At 45.3% G+C, this 12,019-nt stretch overlaps 1 non-coding gene across 1 annotated transcript; it reads right to left on the bottom strand.

The window, feature by feature from the left end:
• Positions 1-11,267: 11,267 nt before the first annotated feature.
• Trnaq-cug (transfer RNA glutamine (anticodon CUG)) lies at positions 11,268-11,339 on the bottom strand. Its single transcript has one exon. It is a non-coding gene; the product is annotated as a tRNA-Gln (tRNA).
• Between the last annotated feature and the right edge of the window lie 680 nt (positions 11,340-12,019).

The raw sequence follows: 12,019 nt of genomic DNA, 5'->3' as shown, positions 1-12,019 counted from the left end.
TGGGGCTGGGTAGCACAGGAGCATGGTCCATACGCGAATCAGATGCGAGATGTTGATTCCTTGCGAGAGTATGCGTGATAACACACACCACCGTTGAAGGTCACCCGGTGGTTTGGCTCTACTATGCGACCATTGTGCAGTGGACAACCATCCCGGTGTACCCTTCGAAGGCCCTGAGCGAGGGAGAGGGAGGAAGGGAGGGAGACGATATTGCCAGTGAAAATGTTACAACAGCTGACATACGCCGTCGGTCGATGTGCTGACCACGAAAATTGGCTGAGGAGTTGGCAACCGGGCCGGTCTAGAACAGCTGATGCTGATGACGCCCGGGGACTGAACCTCTCCTCGCTTCCCATACGAACACACGTCGGCCATACGGGGTTGGCGTGTGCAATAATTCTAGCCGATTGCATCAGCTTTGGTTTCTTGTGCAAGCGTGTTTATGTCACAAGCCTCTTCAACTCGTTCTAGCTGTCGGGGGAAAAAAAAGAGGGAACAAATAACCGCTAGCCGTTCCACACGAAACTTTACTTTGACAAAGACATTTTTTTTGTATAACCTAACCTTACGTATCGAGATGTTTGCCTCGCTGCTAGCTCAGCTACAGCTGACAGACCCGGGCATGGCAACGACTCTTCTGTGTTGTTCCCCAAAAACCCCACCAACTCACGAACAACGCAAAAAAGTCAGATACGGCCAGGCCTCCAGCCTGGTTCTCGAAGTGTGAGGTCTTTGATTTCATTTCCGATCGGGGCATTTCCTCGTAGCAACGGAGCAATCGGAATCGGCTATCGACGAGCGCGTGTGAAGTCCCAATAAGTGCAACCTCAGCAATGGCTTTCAAATCGTAAGTTGCGGCGCACTGTTTTGACTACGTACGGTGCAGAAGGCCCACATTATTTCTTTAACCTCTTGCTTGCCTTGCAACGCTCGGCGGCTCGGGAACGTTCGATTTCGCCGAAACGTGAACTTCGGGGCTGAAAACGGGAAATGCTGCTTCCTGCTGACTGTGTCATTCACTTGACGTCATGAGTTGTGTCTCATGTTACCAGATGAGGTTCCGCATGTCGCGCATGAGAATCGTCGGCCTCTTGGTTCCCTGGTTTGATCCAATTTGGTAGCTACAATACAAACGCTTCCCGAACGCTTCCATTAACGAAGCACCGTTCGAGCCTTCTCGAAGTTGTCGGAAGCCGAAGATTCAAGGTCGGTTTAATGAAGGATAGATTTTGGGAACGTCGAAATTGCTTTTCCGGTTCACCGTTGCCCTGCGTTTCCCACACTAAACTGCACCGTTAAGGCACGGCGTAATCTCATTACACTCCTCCCTAATCCAGCATAGATTCCGTAATCCCATTTGTCGTTGTTGTGCCGTCAATTTTTCCACCTTGTCTTGCCGAATGTCGCCGAATGTTGTTCGACGGTGACGTTTTCGGAAACGCCCAGAATTCGCGACCATTCACAAAACACTGTCGTCATCATTTCAAAAACATCCTAATGCCATCCAACACCGGACGGGTGGGTGGATGGGTGGTTTGGCGTCGATCGATAGGCGAAAGGAAAAGTGGCAAGAAAATCGATCACAAAAAAAGGAAGCAAGCAAACATTCAAAGGGACCCACTTTAACGAGCCGCAAATAGCGAAAATATGTTTTCACCTCCGCCAAACCGTGCTGGCAGGAAAGGTAGAATGAACTGTGTATGTGTGTGGGTGTGTGCTTGTGTGTCGTTTCCCTTTGAAGACTTATCCCCGACCCCGACGTTCTCCCGACCCCCAACCTCGGCAGGGAAATAAAAAAAACCTTTTTCACACCGCCACGCGGAGGTGAATAATTAGATTTTCCGCACTAATGAGATCACTCGTTCGTTCGCTCCCAACCTTGGGCGGATGGGTGGCCCTTCCACGCTGGCGAAAGACGGCTGGCGGCTTTCCGTCTGGCCATTTTTCCCGTGCAATTTTCCGGCACACCGGGAAGCGGTTACTCAACGTGTTTGTGGCATGTTTTTTCTTCCACCGTGTTTGGCGTGTGGGTGTGGAAATCGCGCCCCGATCGTGGTTGGTGGGGGTGTGTGTTTTTCACATTCAACTTACCGATTTTGCTCATACCCCCCTATGCCCCCGCTGTTTCGAGGCCCGAGGTCCATTTAACGGGCCTCCGGTGTGTCTAAGACGTTTGGGTTCGCGTTTTTCTTTTGATGTACCGGGGACCGGGGATGGTGGCTTGCGTAAGTCTCGATAGGACACGCGGAAGGATGCGGCATAGGAACGTGAAGCTCGATCTCTTGCTTGCTTCCGGGCATCGAAATGAATTCAGTTCACATGGTTCATTAGTGTCAAGAATTAACGTAGTTCGTCCGCGGCGGGGATTTCGTAGCACGATTTTCGGTTTCGATTGACATTGCATAAGCAGCGGGAAATGCACATGCCTCTTGACAAATTTTCCTAAACGTGTGCTTCATTATTTTCTAAAAAGAAACTTGTTTTGGAACGAAAATAATTTATCATTTCTGCGATTTCGTAACGAAACCATCCATTCGTTTGCTTAAAATTTGCAATTAAAAAAAACTGTCACTACATCAAAACAGCTTATTTCCTTGAAAACACCAAGCAACATTAAGTTCCCGATAAAGCATCTAAATGGTTCAAAAATAAATCAACCTTCCTTTCATCCAATTAGCCTACCTCAGGGAGACCCGAACGCAATCGCGAATATCTAATACCCCATTATCTGATTTATGGCTGCAAAAAAAAAAAACAACTAACCGATTCGGCTCGAGAACAACGCGCATCATCACCAGAGCCAACATATTAGCATACGGTTACGTGTGGGTGGACTATTTTGCGGTCCCAAAACTCACCTGGTCGGTTGTAAAAACGTATTTCTAGCTAATGACGGCAATGATCCGATCGGGGACTGCGGTCAGCCAGCATGGCCACATCCAGGGGGTTCGCCATTCTGACACGTTGCCAACGTTAATTAGCGTAAATTTTTCGCGAAACTACAAAAAATAACGAAGCTCGCCCGAACACGAATGTCCGCTCGATGTTCGCGTTGATTATGACCTGCTAGGAAAAAAAAGCTGAGCTGGGTTTTGTTTGAAACGGGGACTTTCTTTTCTTGGTAGATCTGGGTATTTTGATTAATGTTATTTTTGTCGTCAATGCTTCGGAAGTCGACAGCAAATTAAAGAGTCACGATTTTCCGAGAAATATTGCTTGAACAACGAGTGATGTGTCGATTGTGGGAAATGTAGGGATTATCCCACATTCTTAATCATCCAGAGCACATCATATCAAACAAACACTGACACATCGCGCACATGTGAACTCTTGCCTCGTTGTAGGGATGGGAATATCGCACCATTGTCGTTGGGAACATAGGCCATGTTGCATCAGCCAGTTAGCACAGTTCCCGTTGCACCTGGCATTTGCATCGATCGTTCGGAAGAGAGAAAAGCAATAAAGGTGTGCAAGAATTAGCACGCTATGGACGGTTTCATATCGCCTGTCCAAGAAAAAAGCCCTCTGGCACGTGACCCAACACCGGGGAAGGGGTTTTCCGAATGGAAATAAATAGAAAATGAGGAAGAAACAAACATTTGATCCTTGCACAGCCGCATGGCAAAGTGCAACAACTGCTGGTGAAGACCGGCCGATGGTAACGGGACACGGGAGATGCTAATGAAAGGTGGTTGTGAATTATTTGTTATCAATTATCATGAATTACAGTGGAATTTTCCGCACCATCTGGAACCATGCAATAAAGGTTTTGTTCTGTGTGGAGCATTTATGCATTGTTGACGAATTGTGGGAATTCCTTTTATTGCCATGCTTTTATTTCTCACAAAGAATTGATTTCATTAAATTAAACATGACAATCGCAAAATTTATTTCAAATATCACAGCCAACACATTTATTTCTGGAAAATTTAAAAATTTCATTCTGACTTGTTTATTCTTACCATGAAAACAGAGTACAAAACACTTATGGTAATGAAACCAGCATCCGGTGGTTTTCCCACGAAAGCATTAGATTTACATCGGAGATTATCTTTCCCTTCGAATCTGATCTTTGTGCACCTAGAGATACTTCTCGAAAATAGGTTTTGCTTCAAGCCTAAGACCAGGACGATTCCTTGAAAAGCAATGTACCTTTTTCGTGGCTTCTCCTAATCTGCACGTGTATACTTTTATAATCCGACTGGTGAGGATTTTACGAGAAAGCTTCATCTTTTCCATGAATTGCATCCATCACAACACTGTAACGCTCCGTGGCAGAATGGACATTCGGGACACCTAAAGAGGACGCTAGCACGTGTCGAGAATGTGAACATGGCAATGTTTGGCGCTTTCGTGCTTTTTCGCAAATCTAAATCGCTCCCGAGGGGCGAATTTTCACCGAGCATTAGAAGGACCGCTTTTGGGGACAGAGAATGTCCTGCTGTTTGTGAAGTTCCGGTGGAGAGGAAGGGGTGAGATCATCAAGCAGAACACGAAATCAAATAAAATATCATCGGGAAAGTCAAACACATTCCTGCGGGAGGGAACCGGTGCAGCAGGGGAAGCTAACTCGGGTGCGGCCAAGGTGTAACTTTCAACACTTTTGCAGCGTCGAGCGCGTTTGTCGTTGAACAAAATGTCCTCCAGCTAAGCGAGTCAATGGTTCTTCGGTGGCGCATAGGAGCTAGCCTATGTTGACAACCCTTGAAATCCCAGCTTCACAAACATACACACATACAGCAACTAGCACTGCACAAGGCCAGACACTGCGATCGATCAGCACCGAGGCAGCAAATAGAACTCGTAAACAAGTCGTCTCTTGGGCGAACGGAACGAAGAAGTTAAAAAAAAAACGGCACCATGAGCCTCCATCAACAACTACCGGTCCGGAATCTGAATCCATGCACAGACCGGCTGTTGCACAAGCGAGCTGACCTCCACCACCCAGTATCTGGGGCCGGGTGGAGAGACTCCCCAGTTTTTTTTCCGTCCACAATTTTTCACTTCAACAAATCAATCGTTTAAGGTGTTTTCTTCACCCGTTTTTGAAAATAGTTTTACCTCGGTTTTTTTGTGTATATTATTTCCTCGGTCTCACCAACAAAATCCGAACGTTGTTTATTCGACGGTATCATTCGACGGACCGGAATGGTGTTTATGCGTTGCCGGGGAGGCGGCTGAGAGGAAACCACCCCGAACACCAAAGGGTCGGCTAAGCAGGGTACTGGTTATATATTTGATAGCAAACGATTAGGTACCAAACATTGGAATCCAACTAGCTTTACACGCTCCGCGGGCGTGCAATTCGACGCTGTTTACGCTTCTACCCGCCCCTACCGAAAGTCCAATATGGGTTGTTTTGTTGTTTTGGAGGTAGAGAAGCAATATACAGGGGAGAAAAAAAAAACATATAGAGGAGAAACTACGCTGTTTTCCTACTATATTTCCACTCGATCCAATCCGGGGGGCCCGCGGGAGGTGTTTATCGGTTTCGGGCCGACGGGCTGGTAAATTTCCATTCCGTTAATGGGCCCCAGGGCTGATAAAATGTTGTTGTTCTGTATAGGACACGAAAACAACTTCTTTTTTAATTATGAATATTTATTCGCTTGTTGAACGTTTGATCAATTTAAGACTGTTGGTTAGACAGTATTTAAGAACCTAATCACACATAAAATTGTCAAATGAATAGCTCAAAATAATATAAAGTAAATTACTCACACTAAGATTGCCATTGGAAACAATTTTGGCGTGTCAAAATCAATCATTATTACTGAAGCGCTTAGTATTTAGTGTCAGAATTCATAGTTCTCGAGAACTTCATAATGTTTTGACTAGCTGGGTTGCTTATGCCACAATGAGCCTGTAACACTTAAGGTTGAAATGTACCCTACTAAGTTTGTATTATTTTTATCTGCTTTTACTTATCAATTTAACCGTTATTCTAAACCATTTTTAATTATTAAATTGACCTTAAAAGTGTTTATTTTAGGAAACTTAGCGTCTTGTATTCTATTTTATTATGTTCAATAATTTTTTTAACGATTTTTAACCAGAATTGACTAATTTATTTATTTTATCCATAGAATGTATTTTGCTTAAAGGCCCTGATTCAATATAAAATCGACTTAATTCATCCAAAAATGCTCAAACTTTAATTTGTTTTTCATTTTTAATTTTTTTTAAGTAAACCGAAGTAAATCAGTACTCATCCAATAATGGAAAGCAATATAAAAAATTCTTTCAATAATTAGAAAAATCAACTCCGGATAGTGAAAAAGCGAGGAAACTCAAAGAGTTTCCCCAGACGATTCTGATTTTTCTGACTGGTTAAACCCCTCATCGCAGTCATTTCCTGCTCGAGCAGCCTATTTTCCACTTCCCTAAACAACTCGGCACTCTCGGTTTATTCCAGTACATTTGTATTGTCACGTAGTAGGCGACACCGTTCGTCGGGCTTTTATTTTCCGACAAATGGAAATGAAAACAACCGGGGCAGAAATGATGCAAACGCGAATTGCAAATGCGTTATCGTAATCCCAGCTGCCTCCCCGAACGTGACCTTACCGGGGATGGTTTTATTTCCTCGAACCTCCACCCCGTAATAAAACAAAGTGTGGATGCGATGCATGCTGCAGCATTTTTAACATCCAACCCACGGTTAAGGGTAACCATTCGCGTGGTGGGGGGGGTGTTACTTACAGCGGTATGATTTAGCTTGCTTTCGTTTTGCCCGTTCAATTCCATCCCGGTGGGGATTTTCTTTCCCGTTCGCCTGGGTTTACCCCGAACCGGGATAACCATAATCCTTTCGCGAAGGCCCACGCAGTTCAGCCGCAGGCGGAGGAGTAAAAGTAGCAAAAGGAAGGTGATAAAATAGCCCACTTTTTGCAGGCCCCCGGTGGACGTGCTGTAATTCACGTTGAGCACTTCACGCTAATCCGCAAGGATAACTTTTGCTATCCTTTTTTTCTGTTTTCCTGCACTGGATGAAAGGAACGCTTGCGGTTGTTCACGGGAAAAGGGGGAGTTATTTTTAAAAAAATAAGATCCATCCATTTGTTCATCTCTCCTTCGAGCCGAGGCTTGGAAAAAACCTCCAACAACATCGCTTTTTCGCGAGGATCCAGCGTGTGTTACAGGCAAACTCGAGATCAACAAAGGACTCCAATTTTTGACGGAATGAAATATCTTCACGCAAAAAAAGGGAAAATAAATGAATAACTGATTGGATGTTGACTCGCAACGCTGACTTCACCCATCGACGGATGGAAATGGCCTCAAGTCCCGATTGGGGAGGGAAGTTCGGGCGATTATCTAAATTATGAAATTTTTCCAACAGTCATCCGTACGCCATTTATCACCCAAAGTCAAACCCAGCGTGCGTGCGTGAGTGCTGCTCTGGGGGTAAGTCATATGTGGAAAACCAACCTCAACCGGTGGGGTAGGGAAGGAAAAGAGATAAGCCAACCGAGTAAACGCCCGGATAAGCGCCCGAATTCCGGCCGAGTTCGGGGGTATTCCATCCATCCATTCGGTTTTAACATGTCACGAACAGCCATCCATTTTGCTCGGTGGGATTTCTCGATCGGCCGAGCGGTGGAAAAACGGAATCAAAAACGCCTACACGATCGCACAAGAACGTGGACTTGTGTTCGTATGGAAAAAAGAAAAAAGGTGGTTGTTCTATGCATCCTGCCTTGAGGACGAAAGGGGCCTGATTGGTACACGAAACATGGAAAGAAACACGACAGGATACACAACATTTTGACGATGATGATGACTTTCTAGAAAAAAAGGAAAGAAAGGATAACAGTATCCAGCTGAGGCGAAACGGATGCGGATGGTTTCAACTCTTTCACATCATCGTTTTCCCTCATTTTTATAAAGTGGCCCGCAACACGAAACTTTCTCTCGGTCGAACGGTCGAAACCTATCCCGAAAACATGGTTTTCCGGTTCTATCGTTCACCTTTCTCCTCCGTCATCATCCTCGTACGCTACTCCAGGTGAATTAGGAAATGCATGTTTTGGGCATGATAATCATGAATGTTAATCTAGCCTCGACCCGCCGGCGCAGGGGTTTTTCCCCCCCGATCGGCTGCATCCTTCGACCCGACGATGTTTCCGGTTCATCTGTCGATGGTTTTAATTTTTAAAAACCACCAGGCCCGGGTGCGTGCAGCGATAAAGCACACCGCAGCGGGAGGAACGTGTCAGCTGACGTGCGTCCGTTCCATTCCATTCCCGGTCGACGGTATTGATGGAGAGAAAAAAAGGACATCGAGCTGATGTTCCGGGAAAACGAGGGCGCCTGCATAGACTTCAAAGCGACCTTCCGGGATCTTTGGGGCGCTGGCGGTGATATTTATGGCTCAGCGAAACACATCCCTGTCGTGGTTCGGTTCCTGGTAGACCGCTGGAACGCAGCAGTACTAGGCGTGCTGGCGAGGTTGGTGAGTTGTTGCCGTGTTGTGAAAATATGATAATTGCCAGATCGTCGATCGAGGAAGCGAAAGTCAAAAGTAATGCCGACGAAGTCCCAACGCACCCGTGACAGACGGTCCTTTTCTCAGCATCGAAGGCCATCACCATCACGCGGTGCCTTACAAAGCGAAAAGAAAAGGGACCGGGAAGCCAGGTGGAACAACCTTCCGGAATGGGTTTTCAGAGGGGCAAAAGTGTCGATATCCTGATGACTCTATGCGGACCGTTGCCGAGAGCGTTCGTGCCGACTCCGTAGGACGTATTCTGGGGAAGAATCATAGAAATAGAGTTTGTTCCGTGCTTTATTGCACCTACGCACGTACGCCCGGTGTTATGCTAAATTTATTCCGACGACCTCGTGCTGGTACAAATTGTTTACTTTCGAACAGTGCCTGCCGTTTCCGGTCGACGAAGCTATTGAGGAAGAACTCATTCATTTCCGGTTGAAGGGGCTCGTGCCGAGAGGAAGAACCATTCATGATTCGGTTCCTGCTGCTCGAAACTGAAGTGAACGTGAAGAATCAATGTTTCCGCACCATTTTTGAACATTAAACCATGCAGATGGTCACTCCCAGTACGTGGCAATTTTACTGAAATTAATTTGCAAAAAGATGTGAAATTTAAGGAACATGTTCTTTTCGATTTTCTCAAACCAAGCAAAAGAGACTTTAATATAAAGCCCAAGCAAAACAATATTTGTTGAACATAAATCCCAAGAATTCCATTTCGCCAGAAAGATGTGCGAAGAGCAAACCCAACCGGAACTGGGATCATATGACCAGAAAACGTCGGTTTTGTGAGTTATGTTCGAATCAGCTACCTATCGCGTTTTCTTTTGCGCCCAAGGTATGTCTTGGACGGTCCTTACGGTGCCTTTGGAAGACCAAAATAAAGTAAAAATAAAATAAAACACTAAGGATCTAAGGCAAACCTATGTTGACTACATGCAGGAAGCGATATTTCAAACCGATTTCACAATTAAAAACGATAGTAGTCTAAAATTTCTCACTTTTCATTTTCCTACGAAAAAGCATATACTACGAATATTTAAAAAGTGCATTTCAAGTTAAATAACTTAACAGTTGTCAGTTGTCAAACATGAACATTAAGGATGCGTAGTAGTCATGTGCCTTATGAATCTTTAGGCTAGATTCATTCATATGAATCTTTCACCTAAGATTCATTTAGATTGATTCATGAATCTTTAGGGATTCGAACCTTCAAACGATGATGAATCTTTCAAAACCTTCTTGAATCTTCATGAATCGTTCATGAATATGTCTCGAATTATCCTAATTCCTTCTTTGGCGTGAATTATGCGACCAAAAAAACAAAACAAAGTCTCTCTGTCCATTTTTTGGTCTTTAGTTTTCTGTTCGTTTAACATTAATGAATCTTTGAGATTTATGAACCTCTCTTCAAACAATTCATGAATCTTTAAAGTGATGCAAAGAATCATTCAGATTTATGAATCTGAAACGGAATTACACAACTCTAGTGTATAACGGAAAAAAAATTAAATATGTTGTTTTTCAAGCATCCAAAATTCTTAAACCCGATTCCGCAAGTGAGTAGAACGAATGAGAAAAAGAGAAATTTTATTCGACCCTTAACTCTACCCCGAAAACGGACGGAAAAATTGCTCGTTTCCGAGAAAATCACCCACAAATTATGTGCGGCTCGTCGGCGATGCTAAAAATCGGTTTGCCGCATCACGGCGAAGAGCGAAATAACAGTCTCGGGGTCGCGGCACTCGGGATTACTTACATTGTAAGTTCACTTTCGGACCGCCGGCTCCGGAAGGCAATTAGACGTTTCAGCAGCATCTCGCCCGGGCAGTGGTTTTTCCATTCGCAGGGCTTTCCTCCGTACGCCGTTCCAATGGTCGGTGCAATTTTTCTTTTGCGTATGCAATTGCCATTGCCTCCTCCGGATCCAAAACCACGGCCACGTGTCTTATTCCCTCCCTCTCTCTCTCTCTCTCACTTTGGATTTTCAAATTCCTCCAAGCGCGAGTGCGTTCGCGTAATTTGCGATAATTTATTGTTTGCCGATTATTGTCATTACCTCGCAAATAATCGGTTACGTTCGTGCACCGGACGGAGTGGATGTGGAGTGAAATGAACAGACAAATTTTCCACCCCCCCGGGGGAAAAGTGATACAAACAGACCAAAAGGTTGCAAAAGATGTCGGGTGGGCGCATGGACAGGGACCGAGGCCAAAAGTAGAATGCTGCGGACGTGATGGTAAGCATAATAGCTATGATAGCCGAGGACGACGACGACGGCGAGATTGCCTGTTGCAAATGGAATGCTGCCCTCGGTCAACCGCTGCATACACGCTCGCCGGTCCGAGGGCAGTTGCATTTCGGCCGGGAAAATCCGGGGGAGGCCCACCGCCCCCTTCAAGGTCCATTGTTGTGAGTCGACGGTCGGGAACGGGATGCGAAAAAGTCGGACGGCAAAAGCATGTAATCACTAACAGTCGCTAATGATATGTGATGTGTTGTGCCGGCATGAAACGATAGCACCGAACGGGAAAGAGTGTTGCAAAAGGCTGGTGGGTGGGTGGAAAATCTTCGGTTGAAGTTTTCATTTGCAGCCCCGCCCCTCCCGACGAGTGCATCGCGAGATATCTGCAAACTGCTGCTAATGAAGGGTTGCTGCAATCAATAATTGAATACAATAAAAGTGTATCTCCACTTACACACACCCACCCACATAAAAAGTACTCAACCGCGCCCACACTCGTTCGCGGTTTCGTTTTCTCTACTCCCTTGAAGGTCCCACCGAGATTTGAACTCGGATCGTTGGATTCAGAGTCCAAAGTGCTAACCATTACACCATGGAACCGGGTTGGCAGTGGTCACTCGTTAGCGAGCCTCTATTCAACCGGGCAACGGCAACCCTGTTGGTGCCGCTACCTTTCACCGCGTTGTTGTTTGGCTGAACTATTTTTAAAAGCACCAAGCGGACGGCCAAAATAAAAACATCCCCCCCACTTACCGAGCGCCCACTGAAACGGTTCCACCTGAGCGATGTAAGCATCCCTCTCCCGGCAGCATGCATCCAAGCAACCTGCTTCCCGCATGGTTGTTTCCTTTTTCTCTGTTGTTGCCATCGCGATAGCGGAAAACGATATGTATGCCGATGCTTTTTCGGGTTGCTATTTTTGATCACCGAACCATCGCAACCCCTTTCCCGATGTCGGTTGCTAGGGAATGGCATTCATGCGGGAAACATTTCTGTCCTCCTTTCATCCTGTTTGATGTTGTCAAGCGAAGTGCTTAACATGAGTGTTGCCTTTATTACATTTTTCCCAACTCATGTTTAATTAAACAATATTCAAAACTACAACTTTTGATGGTCTGCTTGTAAATGAAATTTTTTTAACAAGCATGAAATGCACCAGTTTCAACCTATGTGAGTTTTTGTTTTGTTTTTAATTTCCTTTTTTAATTTCACCAATTGAATTATTACTAATAGAACTTCTATGTAAATTTCCATCCCTAGCAGACAGCGCATTCGCATCG

The sequence above is a fragment of the Anopheles ziemanni genome, chromosome 3 (genome assembly GCF_943734765.1).
Source record: "Anopheles ziemanni chromosome 3, idAnoZiCoDA_A2_x.2, whole genome shotgun sequence".
Taxonomy (NCBI): Eukaryota; Metazoa; Arthropoda; class Insecta; order Diptera; family Culicidae; genus Anopheles; species Anopheles ziemanni.
This window is presented reverse-complemented; position numbering and strand designations above follow the sequence as displayed.